Below are 6,962 nucleotides of genomic sequence, written 5' to 3'. Positions count from 1 at the left end.
GAAGTCGTAGATAATTTTATCTATCTTGGAACCAGAAATCACTCATTATTACCGTAGATGTGTATAAGAGACAGCCTCCACACAAAAACCATTAAAAAAAAACATTAAAAATAATAAAAACGTTTCCAAAAATATTTTTATTTTTTGTTTTGTACAAACCAATATACAGTTTTCAATAACTAAAAAAATTATAATAATTGTAACATATTGTTTTTTCAATTTTAGTAATAATTTTTTTCAGCAAAGGGAGCAAAAACATATTAAACAAAATTATTTGTATATATTTGCTTAATTCCTTCTCCTTTTTCATTCTTTTAATAAACTCCWATGTTTTCTTCTTCTTCTTTTTCCATTATTTGTTTAAACTTCAAAGTTTTCTTCCACAAATTTTAAAGATTTTTTACCAAAAATTTGTCACATTTATTTATTGTGCAAATTTACATATACATATATGTATTTGTAATAATATAATATATTTTTCAAACGCACTCGAATACACAACTCAAAAACAACAATTCTTCACTATTCCGACGTCAACGGCGTTATCACAGCTGCACTTGCGTTACGCTTAACCGTCCAAATCGTACTGAAACGACAGCCAGCTAATTTCCATAAGCTCAACAGTGGCCAGCAACACGCGAAATACTTTGAGCCCACTTAACGTAGTGACTTTAACTCAAAGCAACGCGCGTCGATCTCCAACTCAAGCAGCGCCAGCTACCAGCATTGCGACTCAGTGTCCTTTTGTTGTTGTAGCCTATGCTTTTCGGTGCAGACTTTGCACCAGACGCTGGTCAAACGCGCTCAACAACATAAAAAGTGGCTGAGAGTGGAAAACAAAGTGTTTAAAAAATGTTTATGCTTTCATACTGAGCAATTAAAGATTTCTAGATTGCGCAAGCATAATCTATTTGTTTAACTACTTACATTAAAAAGATAGGCAAACATTATTTTCAACACTAAAAAATATAAACAATTTGGTAGTAAAAAATTTTTTCACTTTGTTACCATAATAATAATTTTSAGCGCTGAGTTTGTCATTAGCGCTTGAGCGCCAAAATACTTCTCAAACAGTTGAGCGCTTTCGACAACKAGTTGGACTTTGCGATTTGTACAACGAACAAAGGCAATAAACTCATTGGTGCAGTCAGTAAACTTAGCAGTTRGAGTGAGTGTCTTTTGTGCTCATTAAAAACTTGAGTGTGAGCTCGCGCTCGGCCTCTTAGCTGTGGTGAGTTTTTAGTTCACCTGTAAAATATGCAAATTTCCGCTTAAAGAAGCGCTGTTCTTATTGGTAGAGTACAAGTAGATATCTATATACAGGCACTCATATATACCTGTATATGTTTGTATGTATGTAATCACGTGTGTGGCGCTATGCGGAACCCCAGGCGTATTAGTGACCCGGTGCAAAGTTCGAAATCAATAACAATATTATATATAAAAAAAGCACGCAACGAAAGAATTATCTCAAATCTGTATACATATTATATATATTTACACTCATATGTATATAGTTACACGCATGTATTGGTGCATTAGTTATTGTTAATTGCAAGAAATGTTGCGTTGTATGGCAGCAATTTATAATTGGAAGCAATAGTTTTACATTTAATGCAACGAATTGCAACGGAATTCTAGATGATAATAGAAGTTTGTAGCACATAAATGTTAAACAAAGATAAAAAAGTTTATTAATATTGAAATTGAAACTTCACAATACATTTGTATGTCGCTTAATATTGCTGAGTTTCCGATACAARTAACTATTACATATACTTAAATTGAAGCCAAAGCAGCTGAGGGGAAGTACACAAAATTCTTATTGRCRSTCGATAGAAGRGACTGTAGGAACATGTTTAGAATGCTAACTGGTCACTGTCTAGTGKCKASWSRYGMCCGCAGARTGGTGCTGGCAAATTGGGAAGTTATAGAAAAAATKTATAGAAAAAGGCGGTAGGGACACAATGAGCATCTCTTGTGGACCTGTCATGTCTTGGAAAGACTACGCTGTTAGTATCTGTGGTCCCCTCGTGTGATACATTGGGCTAAGCGTGGCTCATTGACCTACCAGACTACCCTAACCTAACCTTACTGATTAACAACAAAATTCCTTGTATACTTTTCATATTCCTACGACTGGCATGAGGCGATTTCGAATAGCTGAACTCTTTTAAAGGCAAAAAAAAGAATAAAAACTAGAAAAGGTAACTTCGGCAGCACCAAAGCTATCAAAACATTCAAGGTACATTTCATATAGAATAAAAGAGATAAAAAATTATAAAAAAGCTGTCTTGGGTTTGGTTGTTCAGCTTGTCAGATCARTTGCTGAGAAGCTAGTTTGTGACGGACATAGCGAAATTGATTCAGTTTGTCATAGTTTGATTATTTATATAAACTAAATATATAGATGTATATGTAAATATGTACTTTATAGGATCCTATGTTTCCYTCTTAGTGATACAAACTTCATGGCAAGATTAATATACTCGTCCCTCTATTTACTTCCTCTGCATAAAGTAACTAAAAGAGGAAAGTTCAGACAAATCGAAGAAACTGTAACTTGAACTCTGCAAGTATCCATACCTTATAGTAATTATGTTGAAAGAAGTGAATAATAGACTACTCTTTCAAAGCAAGATTTCAGTGAAGGCGACTCCTTATTTTTTTCAAAATAATTCGCGCTGCAGAACTTAACAGAGAAGGTATCATCTTCTATAAGAGTGTTCAACTGCTGTCGTACACCGATGCCATATGCTTTCATTGGCATAACAACCACGCCGTTTTAGTTTTATTTTCTCCAGGTTGGACAAAGAAGCGAAAGAWATGGGTATGATAGTGACGAAATATCTCCTGKCATCAAAYAAACAGTYGTCGCACTCGCGGCTTGGCTCCCACGTCACTGTTGACAGTCAAAACTTCGAAGTCGTAGATAAKTTTATCTATCTTGGAACCACAATCAACAATGTCAGCGTCGACATCAAAGGCAGCATATCTCTTGCCAACAGTTGCAACTTTGGACTGAGTAGGCAATTGAGAAGTAAAGTCCTCACTCGGCATAATTCTACAAGTCATTCATCATCCTCGTCCTACTATRAGTATGGCGCAGAGACATGCACGATGACYACAACTGATGAGTCGGCGTTACATGTTTTCGAGAAGGTTCTTCGGAAGAGTTATGGTCCATTGTGCATTGACATTCGATCAGTGAGTACAGCATTCGGATGCAACGATGAGCTGTATGAGATAGACGCTGACATTGACATAGTTCAGCGAATTAAGAGACAGCGGCTGCGCTGGCTAAGTCAYGTCGTCCGAATGGATGAAAACACTACAGCTCTGGGGGTATTCGACGCAATACCCGTCGAAGGAAGCAGAGAAAGAGGAAAGACCAAGTGGTAAATAAGCTGATTATACTTGGAATCTCCTGTTGTAGATATATTGTTGCAATCATTTTGATACAATTACAATTATAGGGTTGATTTATAATTATTRCATTATTGATGAGAAATGCTGAGTACATATTTGTGGGTGTAAATAAATTAGCTCAAGGTTAAAATACTCCGCTTATTTTATTACTATTTATTCAATATTTGTATATTATACTTATAGTTATGGCACTTTACAGGTATTCCTTTAATGGCTTTATGTAGGCGTGGACGTGGTGCGTTTACGCCCGTCTACGAAATCGTCCCTACTTTTTCCCAAGGAACGTGTATACCAAGTTTTATGAAGATACCTCAATTTTTACTCAAGTTACAACAGCACGAATGGACGGAGAGACTGACAGTCACTCGGATTTCAACTCGCCTCGTCATTCTGATGATTTATATATACATATATAATCCTATATCTAACTCGATTATTGATCATGATCTTCAAAAGCGTTCCTCTCAAATTTGCTTTAGTGATTACTRAAACACAAATGATCCGATTTTTATCAAATTTTATATAAATCCAACTTTTTTAAACTATTAAAAGTTTGGTGTTTTTTTTTAGATCATTAAGAATTGTCTGCTGAAGATAATTTCTTTTAAGAATTAATTTTTATAACGTCTTCTATATACTCCATACTTKACAAAAACTTATAACTGATACAAAGATTTTGAATAAGAAAAATCAATACAATATTACCTCACACACTCATACTCAAAACAATAACGCCGCAAACACATGCGCTGTTAGTAATTTCATATTTCACATTTTCATAATCTGCCATGCAACTTGCCTTTAATCAACCAATCATATTGTTAATTAGCATTTCTATTGGAAATTTATCGATTGACGATGGGATCAAAAGATCAGCGCAATTAAACAAACTCAGCCCTTCAAACTAGCCTAGACTCACGGATAAACGCACGTGTTAATTAAAAAGTAATTTAGTTGCATAAAGTGTCTATAGAGTCAACACTAATTGTGTGCTCAAAGAACTAGCAACGTAAGCGACGTAAGCAAACGAACTTTGTCCTGCAGTTGAAAGCATTTTGTAAATAACTTTTTATTACAAAACAATAAAAAGTGTGAGCACTTTTTAAGTTAAATTATGAATTGATGCAGAGGCTAATTTTACGAGTTGAAAGCTTATAGCTCTTAGTTCTAAGGAAATAAAATAGAATAATGCGCAAAATAGTTTACAATTTATTATCCATGTTGTGGGTATTATTGGTTATAGGAAATRGATAAGGCAGAAGTCGGCAATTCTTGTTAAGTGATTTTTGTCATTAAAAAAGCATATGTAATTTTTGATAAAGTAATAAAGTACAATTGGGAAAAAAAAAWTAACGAGCTTATTATAGATAGTGAAATTGGACCAGAAATTAACTAGTTCAGAACTAGTTTATTAACTTATCGAACTTATAAATTAACAAAACGCTTAGTACCCCATATAAATTTGCACAGRCGTTTAATTTCCATTCCCGCCAGTTCGATCGGATATCTGAAAGTGTGCGTTCTCATGTCTTTAAGCCTTGGAAGTGGAAGAAGGTGTTGTGTTGTTTGCTCTTCATCATCTTACATGCATCTTCTGCAGATAGCGTMTGGTAGGATGGCCAGCCATAAGGCAGTGGYCTGTTARAAGCCACACAACTAGTTAAAGGCWAGGATTACTGAGGGCAAAGAGATTACTAGATCTCTTGCAATCGATCTTGGGACAAAATGCTTTTGCGAAGGCGCATGTATCGATTATGGCCCAGCGCTGATCAAGCTTTCGCGAAATCCAGCTATCTAGTACTAAATTACAAAAGGTTACGGGAGCACCGACCCGTTGTTATACTACTGATAGCGGTTTTAAGGTGCGATTCCGCTGTGGACTGGCRTCCATACCAGTATTATCATAAAGACACTCGATGCTATTGAAAGCGATGTCAGACACACCTTTACCAACCCTGAACGCACAGATAATGTGTTCAAAGCTAATATTTCCATTCTGCTATCTGAGTGGATCTCTCGGAAGGAGAGATCTGCACTTTCGGAGCAGTAAATTTACTGATATCTTAATGGCTGCAACCTCAGCTTGGAAAACACTGCAATAGTCAGGAAATCTGGAGCTGGAGTTGATAGAGAGCTCCTCCGCCAACCTTCACACCAAGCTTTGATTCATACATTAAGAAGATGTTCATGTCTCCTCCAACGGCTTCTTCCCACCCACAAATCCCTTGCCGCTATATGAACAGAGAAGTGATTCAAATGATCCGGTATGACGTCAAAGGGTGTGAGGATTTCCGAGTTTTCAGACTYATATTGTTTTAGAAACTCAGATTATCTGAGTCTAATAGCAGCAATCGCAGCCATACACCTTAAGAGGATGTATACGGCCAATATGTGCAACATTAATTTAGTGAACCTTAGCACACCATCATTTCGGATTGATGGCGAGTCCACATTCAACTGTCCAATTTGTTACGACGTTTAGACGCAGCTGAGTCTACTCGTACACGGTACTCAGGTACTTTCCTTTGACCGTGGGCGTCACATCGTCTGCATAGGCAATCACCTGAGARCCACGATCTTGAAGTTTTTTAAGCAAGTCGTAAACGACCAGGATCCATAGAAGAGGAGAGAAAATTCCAGCTTGTGTGGTTCCCCTATCAATCACTTTGTCGCACAAAAGACTGAAAATGCGAAGTTTGAAGTTTGATTCAAGCCCAAGATCGTCCAGAGCAATTACGACTGCTTCCGGCAGGACGTTATTGAAAGCTCCCTCAATACTTGTATCATGGAAAATCCCAACAGCGAATTCCTTAACCCTAATGGCTTCCTCAGGTCTAGAAGCTTCAGATAAATGGTCTCTCGCACTGCGCCTCTTTATGTACCAGTCCATCAGAATCTCCAGAGCTTTTTGTTAGTAGAAGGAGTGTTTGATGGCTCTGAAGTATATTTTGGTTAATTTTTGTGAATACTTTTAAAAAATTYAATTGGAGTTGCATTATCTGATAAAAACTCACATCTCAAAAACTAGTCGATCAATTTTAAATAGAATAATCATCATAATATCACAGCCATGGCTACTTTCTACACCATTTTTGATCACAGTCGAAATATAAAATTTGTCCTGTGATCTGATAAAGAATGTAGAAAACCAATTCAAAAATTTTTCTTGCCTCCATATACCCACATATAACCATATAATTTGACGATATTTTGTTATAATTCCTAAATACCTAATAAACAAATTTTCAGCTGTACTTCCTCTAGTTTTGTAGGACTTGAACCTTTGCACATTTAACAGATTATTATTTATTATTATCATTATTTCACATTAAATATTTTATTATTAATATAATTTTTTGCTCACTTAAATAAATTGACACTACTACGCATAGCAAACGCTCTACAAACTCATTCTCATGTACTCTGTTAACAGGCTTGGATACTATGTGCCTAGTTCGGCTTTCGAAAATGAAAATTCGCCATTTGTAAAATGTTATTTTACGATTAATGGAATCAAGTACAAACTAGTATAT

At 35.8% G+C, this 6,962-nt stretch overlaps 1 protein-coding gene across 7 annotated transcripts in view; it reads right to left on the bottom strand.

The window, feature by feature from the left end:
- The window catches only part of LOC108974141 (ABC transporter G family member 23), a 112,711-nt gene that overhangs the window by 61,722 nt on the left and 44,027 nt on the right, over positions 1-6,962 (bottom strand). For 2 of the 7 annotated variants that reach the window (XM_018941812.1, XM_018941814.1), the window contains exon 1: positions 490-573. The exons of 4 other annotated variants lie outside the window; for them this stretch is intronic. The gene's annotated coding sequence lies outside the window, so the exon portion shown is untranslated. Of the gene's footprint in view, positions 1-404; positions 423-489; positions 574-6,962 lie in introns of those variants that run through there. One more of the 7 variants, XM_018941813.1, reaches the window with a different exon arrangement.

This window comes from Bactrocera latifrons, unplaced genomic scaffold, assembly GCF_001853355.1.
Source record: "Bactrocera latifrons isolate USDA-ARS-PBARC rearing strain unplaced genomic scaffold, ASM185335v1 scaffold_53, whole genome shotgun sequence".
Lineage (NCBI taxonomy): Eukaryota > Metazoa > Arthropoda > Insecta > Diptera > Tephritidae > Bactrocera > Bactrocera latifrons.
This window is presented reverse-complemented; position numbering and strand designations above follow the sequence as displayed.